Source organism: Mus musculus, chromosome 17, assembly GCF_000001635.26.
Source record: "Mus musculus strain C57BL/6J chromosome 17, GRCm38.p6 C57BL/6J".
NCBI classification, from domain to species: domain Eukaryota; kingdom Metazoa; phylum Chordata; class Mammalia; order Rodentia; family Muridae; genus Mus; species Mus musculus.
The window spans coordinates 48,102,204-48,109,698 of NC_000083.6; the positions used below are offsets into that span (position 1 = coordinate 48,102,204).

A 7,495-nucleotide genomic window follows, 5' to 3' on the forward strand; every position below is an offset into this window, starting at 1 on the left:
TCGAAAAAACCAAAAAAAAAGAAAAAAAAATGGTAACATCAGGGTATTGATGCACACACACACCACAACACGCATGTGGACATTTGTGGGACAATTTGTGGGACTCAGTTATTTTCTTCCACCAGGTGCGTCCTGGGGATTAAACTTAGGTTGTCAGTTTGGTGGCCAGCACCATTTCTTACTGAGTTATCTTGCTAGCCCTCTCCTTTAACCTTAAATAATTATAAGTTCAGAGGATGTCCAAAGACAGTGCTCAGAGGTGCCAGGTTCTCGTCACCCATGTGTCACACAGATATTTTACCATCACAGAGATGACCTTACTACTTCCGTTTGTTTTGATTTTGTTTTTTTGAGACAGAGATTCACTACATAGTCCTAGCTGTTCTGGAAATTGATGTGTAGACCAGGCTGCCACCACCGTTGCCCCTCCGGATACTCTTTACAGCCGCATTCACTTCCCTCTCTCCAGACGTTGGTGCCCAGGCTTCTGTGAGGCTCGAGGCATAGTTGCTGGGTGGGTATGGTGAGGGACAAGTCACAGGCGGGACCTAGAGTGGCCCTTCAGTGGGTTAGGTTAAGCTCGGGTCTGAGCCCAGAACACACGAGATTCAAATAGTCAGGAACCAAGGAAGACTCAACACACAGAAGCTACTCATCCTGAAAGATGAGTGGAAATAGCCTGTGATGAGAGCCTTGGTCGGGATAGCATACACCCTCCTCTGTGTTCCCCGGGGGCACGGCCACTGCCTCTTCTGACATTCAAGGTTCCCATGGTTTAAACTACATTAAAAGCATTTCTGCCTTTCTCTTTGTCTGTTTTGGTATCTGGAGATGGCTCAAGATGCAACTCAGGTTGGCTTCAAGTTCGTCATCCTCCTGCCTCAGCCTGCCATGTCCTGGGATAACAGATGTCCCCTGCAATGACTTGCTTGCCTCTTCTTTTTGTAAACCTATGTTGGCTTTGTATCACGATGACAAATTATCTCAGCTAAGTAACTTAAAAAAGAGAAGAGGTTTCTTTTGGATTTTGGTTCAGAGATTTCAGTCCATGGTAACTTGGTCCTGTTGATCTGGACCTGTCTTTTCAATAGTATATATGGAGGAGGAGGCCTGGTTAACTGGAGACAGCTGAAGCACACACACAGACACACACAGACACACACAGACACAAACACACACACACACACACAGACACACACACCACACACACACTACACACACACACACACACACCACACACACACAGATACACACACACACACACACACAGACACACACACACACAGAGACAGAGATGGAGTGAGGGAGAGGCAGAGGGAAAGGAAGGCTCCTGGACCTGAGCTTATGGAATGAGACCACTACACTCTGTGTGTGTGTGGATGGATTTTTCCATCTCAGCTAAACCTCTCTAGAAACATCTCACAGTAGACTAATAAACCCTAGGTGACTCCAAACCCAGCCACAATAGTAACGAAGACAAGCCTCAGAAGGCCAGGATCGAGTGCCTTTCTCCCAAGCTCCACATCTTAATACCTTAAAATTTCTTTTGGTGTACATAATTATTTGCATGTATGCACAAGGCAGTCAAGAGAACAACTAGCTGGAGTCTGTTCTCTTTTTCCACCATGTGTGCGTGCCGGGAATCGAACTCAGGTCGTTAGGCTTGCTAGCAAGCAATTTCCCTCTTAGGGATTCTTCCTAATGGCACAAAGCCTTCATACATGGTCTTTCGAGAGATGTTTTAGAGCCAGAGTATAGAATTGTAAAACTTTTACATAATGTATAAAATGAGAACTAAACTGCCAAGACCCCCTTACAACTCCTTTCTTAACATGTGCATGGGTGTGCATCACACACACACACAGAGTCTCTCTCTCTCTCCTCTGCACCCTTGGCGGCCTCCTGAAGTGACTCTTAGACACATTTGTGATGATCAAGCTTCACTGTCCGCTTTACTGGGTTTAGAATCATCTAGAAGTCTGCACACACATACAGAACATTTACAGAAAAGCTTAGCTGAAGAAGAAAGACGCATCATGAATGTGGGTGGCGTCATCCAATGACCTGGAGCCCTGGTTTGCAATAAAGGAGGAGAAGAGCCAGAACCAGATTCACCCCCCTCCCCCACAACCATGATGTGATTGACAGCTGCCCATGGTGATGTGATTGACAACCATCTCATAGTGATGTGATTGACGGCCTCCTCACACTTATGTGACTGACAGCCACCCACAGTGATGGTGACAGCTGCCTCACATCCTTGGGGTAGTGCCTTCCCCAACCTGATGGATCAGACCCTTTAAATGTGAGTCAAAACAAACCCTCTTTCCTTTAAAAGTTACTTTCATCCGGTATTTTGTTACAGCAATGAGAGAGGCAACCAATACAATGTTACCTTTTCACAAACACCCACAGAGTCTGCAGACATAGCATGTATCTTTTTCTTTTTGAGTCAAGGTATCACTGTATAATCCTGGCTGTCCTGGAACTCCATATATAGACCAGGCAGGCCTAGAACTCACAGGGACCTACCAGCCTCTGCCTCCTGAATGCTGGGATTAAAGGCCAGCACCACCATGCCTGGCTTTTCTCTTCATTTTAACAGGCATATATTATGTGTTACTTAGCAGTTTTGTTTTTCTGAAAATCAAGTATGCCTTGGTGACTTAACGTTGTGTTTGTGAGTGCACACAGACCCGCATGGCACCCTCCGATGGAGGGGAGGACTCAGCTATTGGCTCCTCCTCCATTTGTGACCATTTGACTGGTTTCTCAGCATGATTACTATAAACAAGGCTACAACAAACAGCTTTTTATGTCTGTCTCTTTGTGCACACACCGTTGCTCCTTCTCCTCCCCTCCCTTCCTTTCCAGTCCGGTGCCTGTCAAGGATTACAAAGAGTGCTATGGAATTTGTCACAGTGTACATATATCTGTCCTCCTGTTGGCCTGTCTGTCTTCCTAGGGCAGATGGACAAAACCAGGGCCCAGGAAAGACGTGTAGTTGTCTGCAGGAGGTGGACTACGGATAGCAGTTTGCTAAATCTGGCTAAAGTGATTTCATAAGGATACATGATTTACTCCCACCAACTGCTTCTGTGACTGTGAATTTTCCCACAATCCCCATGCCCACTTGGAATAGCCCGTCTTTGAAATCGTTATTAATTTGATGGGTGCAGAATGATCGTTTCATTGTTGTATTTAATTTGCATTTCCCATTTACTGCTAAAGTTGATCTTGTCTTTCACCTGTGAACTTTCTGCATACATTTCTTTGGACGGCAGCTTCTATCTACTTCTTCTACCCAGTTGTTGCCTCTTGTCTACTGACTCCATAGCTTCCTTTGCATTTCGGATAGCATCGTAAGTAATCTTACCTTAAATATACCTTCTATGGTATCTTTTGACATATGTATGAATTGATTTTCAGGGGACAGAGATGACGAAACAGGTAAAGGGCTTTGCTGTGTAAACACGAAAACCCCAGTCCAATCCCTAGCATCCACATAAATAGCCGGGCATGGCTAAGTATGCTTACACTCCTGATCTAAGGAGTTGGAGGCAGGGGCTCTCTAGGACAAGCTGCATAGTTAGGCAGAGGAATTGGTGAAGACTAGGTTTAATCAAGAGGCCCTTCCTCACCCCTTGGAGCTCAACAGAGCTGTGGAGCCAGATACAAGTCTGTGGTTCCCGCGGGAGGCATGCACTCCTGCTGTATGTTTGGGGCTGGTTACTCTCTGGTTGTGGGGACATGCCCATCTTCCCGTGTGTCTAGAACCCTGACCATAGCAACGTATTCTTCTCCTTAGGCTCATCTGTATCTCCTCAGTCCTCAGGTTAGGGGGCTGCAGGGCTGCGGCCCACAGCAGAATAACCTGTTGGGCCTTTGCTACATAGCCCCTCTCTTCTGCTCTGTGCTCCTCTGTCCTGCCTGTTTTTCTCTTCAGCCTGCATCTGTTCTCAGTGCCTACACAGGGCAGATAAAGCAATAGGAGAGATGTCTTCCCACCAGGCAGCCCCTCTCCTTGAGTGAGGGGCTAAGGAAGTGATGTCATCCTTGGGAGTTGGGCCTGGCTCCTCAGAGCTCCTGAGCCTATCTGAGGCGGAGGATTTGAAACAGGCTCAAGGCCTTGTTGTAGAAAGTGGGTGGCCTGGGAATGTTCTCTGAAGAAACAGGTAAAGGGGAGGGGAGGTTAGGAGGCCTTTCCCTCCAACTTCGTCGAGTACCCTTGGGCCCCGAGGTGTCTCAGTTCTGACTCTCCTCAGAAGCCTCAGGAAACATCTAGGTTTTCTGTCATCTCTTTGCCTAGATTCTTCTCTCAGTCCCCAGGCAAGTTTGTGGAAATGAACTGTGGTCCACTCAATTTCCCCCTGCCCTTTCCTGGGCCCTGGTTTTGTCCATCTGCCCTAGAAGGACAGACAGGCTGACAGGAGGACAGGTATATGTACACTGTGACAAATTCCTTAGCACTCTTTGTAATACCTGACAGGCATGGGACTGGAAAGGAAGGGAGGGGAGGAGAAGGTAGACAGGAGGTGGAAATCTCACTATATCCAAGATCATGTTCATGACCAGGCATGGTTTCTACCCAGGAGTAAAGAACAAAGATGGGGCTGGGGTGGGGGCCTGGGATGGAAGTAATGGCGTTGGCTCAGTGGAGCAGCCTTACCCAGGAAGCCTGGCTGGACCACTAGCTTTCTCAGTCCCCCTTGCCAATGCATCAGAGTTACTTGCTGAAAAAGCAAAAAAAAAAAAAAAAAAAAAAAAAAAGGCGAGAGAATTAGACCCATCTTTCCCTTATTAATGTTCATGCATAATTTGCCAAAAGAAGAGATTGAAAACGCCCTAGGAAGTTCTGTGGGAGAATGTTTACCACTTCAGAGGTCTGCTGAGCAATGGTAAGTTCAGGGCAGCGTGAGCCATGGCTACATCAGTAGGCTTTGGAAGGGAGACATTAGCTGTGCAGGAGCCCAGAAGCTCCTCAGCTGTGCTGTTCCTCAGGCCAACCCAGGAGGCAGATGTGGAGCTGGACCGCTCACGTCCAGCGGTTGCTCAGCCTTTTAATCCTAGCACTGGGGAATCAGAGGCAGACAGCCGTCTGTGACTTTGAGGAGTCAGCCTGGTCTACCTAGAGAGTTCTGAGCCATCTAGGGCTACTAGTGGGGATGAGTGGGGGAAGAGAGGGAAAGGGAGAGAGAGAGAGAGAGAGAGAGAGAGAGAGAGAGAGAGAGAGAGAGATGCATGAGGTGGCTGGAGAGGCAGTGTGTTCTTCTGATCTGTAGCTGACTCAATGGGGCCCGTCTCTGTAATACCCACTGGGGCAGGTCGTCTGTCTAATTAGCATAGAGGAGCAGGATGCTTGGGCTTTGTCTCCGGAGCTCAGGGACCAGGTGCACCTCTCACTTCTGTATTTTTAACTTCTTGCATTTTTTTTTAAATGCAGAAGTATTTTAAAATAAACCGCAGCACATATCCTGACATTTTGTCCTTAAATAATTCATTAGACATCTCTAAAGAAAGCACTCCTTGCTGCATAGCAAATAAGTGTGACCAAATTATATGTAATACACACACACACACACACACACACACACACACACACACACATGTGTCTCAAGTCTCCTTCCTCAGCCTGAGCTCACATTTATGCAGCATGAATGCTCAGGGACTATGCACAGGGAACAGAGGCCTGTCCCAGCCACTGAGCCACTGTGTACCTGTACCTGGATGTGGTCCATTTGCGTTGTTGATGTGATAGAGAGGGTGAGGAGACACCACTGTCAAATATACAGGCAGGCTGGAAACTGGGACTTCAGATAGAGGGCGCCCCGGGTGAGGAGATGTGGAGAGGGCGGTCTCTGAACCTGTGCTCTAACAGTCTCCAGGGGCAGCCCCTGGCATCGCTCCTCTCCCCAGAGTGTCATGACTAAAGAGATCATCTGTGCCTCAGAAGAGGCCACGAGAGGTGCAGAGCCTGCCAAGGAATTCCTTTCCACAGGCTCTCATCTGCTCTAAGACCAGCACCTTTCCCAGAATCCCCACAAAGTGTTACCCCTGCTCAGCAAATAGGAATAAAATCTCACTGTGTTAGGGTTATTTGTTTTCCTTTCCTGTCATGTGCATAATAAACTTGTGACATTAAACGTCTTTTCTTGTGCTAACATTTTTTCCTTCCTTCTTGGGGACTGATTCCAGCTCTTTATGAAAGTCAGGCAAGCTGTCTTCTATGGAGCCATGTTTCCAACTGTTACCAGAAACTTCAACAAAAGGGGAGAGGGGCCCAGGAATTGAGGCTACATACACGTTGTAGAGTGTCTCTGAGGTTGGATCACAGAGTTCCAGGAAAAGCACCAATGTGTGAGGTGGCAGGATTAGAGAGGTCATGAGTCCCCATGGGGTTCAAGAGCATGCAGTTAAGGGGATCCAATCAGAGAGGCTGGTGGCGGCTGGGCTGGGCTTAAAGTGGGCGGTCACTCATTCTGACCTTCTGAATGGGGGTGGGGTGGGGCAGGAAGATGACCAAAGAAAGAGTTAAGGAACAGAGAGGCCAGGGGCTGGGGAGGATGGTGTGTGAGTGCACAGAGACCCAGGGTCCTTGAGGATGATGCAAAGGAACAGCAAGAGGACAGAGCCAGCTTCAAGGTCTACAAGAATGAACAAGGAGCACCTAGACTGCATGGGGATGGTAAAGACATTGTTGACGCTTATGCTGGAGTCTGATTACAGAAGTCACCTTAGGTGCATAGGGCAGATAGGGAGGGACAACGAGGTGGCCCGAGGTGAGGAAGATGGCTCAGTTGATAAAGTGCTGGCCTTGCAAGCATGGCACCTGAATTTGATGCCCATAACCCATTAACTACTCCAGCCCTGGGCAGTGGAGACGGGTGGAGCGCTGGGGTTTTCTGGACAACCAGCCTATCCTAGCCAGCAAGCTCCAGGCCAGCAAGAGATCCCATCTTAAAGACCAAGCTGGATGGTACCTGGGGAATGAGAGCCAAGGTTGTCTTCTGGCCTTCACGAATGCACCCATGCACATCCATCCACACTTCCAAGTGTACTTGTACACACACACAAGCACACAGGCATACATGTACACAACAGAGCAAACCAAAATGAATCAACAATAACCCGTGACAAGAAGAACCAATGTCCCCCCAGGAGATGCCACTCTCTGTGAGATTAGGAAGGTCGAGTCCAGGGAAACCGGGAGGGCTGTGGCTTGTACTGAGGACTTCGTGTTTGAGAGGGTACTGTTAATGGACTAAGGGTAGAATAGTGTGTGGGATAATTCTATGTCAATGTGGCACAAGCTATAGTTACCAGAGAGGAGGGAGCCTCAGTTGAGAAAATGCTTCTATAAGATAGGACTGTATACAAGCATAAAGGGTATGTTCTTAATTAGGAATAGATGTGGGTGGCGCCACCCTGGGCTGGTGGTCCTGGGTTCTATAAGAAAGCAGGCTGAGCAAGCCATGAGGAGCAAGCGGGGGTTTTC

At 48.0% G+C, this 7,495-nt stretch overlaps 1 protein-coding gene across 3 annotated transcripts in view; it reads right to left on the reverse strand.

The window, feature by feature from the left end:
- Positions 1-7,495, reverse strand: part of 9830107B12Rik (RIKEN cDNA 9830107B12 gene) — a 46,492-nt gene that overhangs the window by 2,388 nt on the left and 36,609 nt on the right. The window lies entirely within an intron of this gene.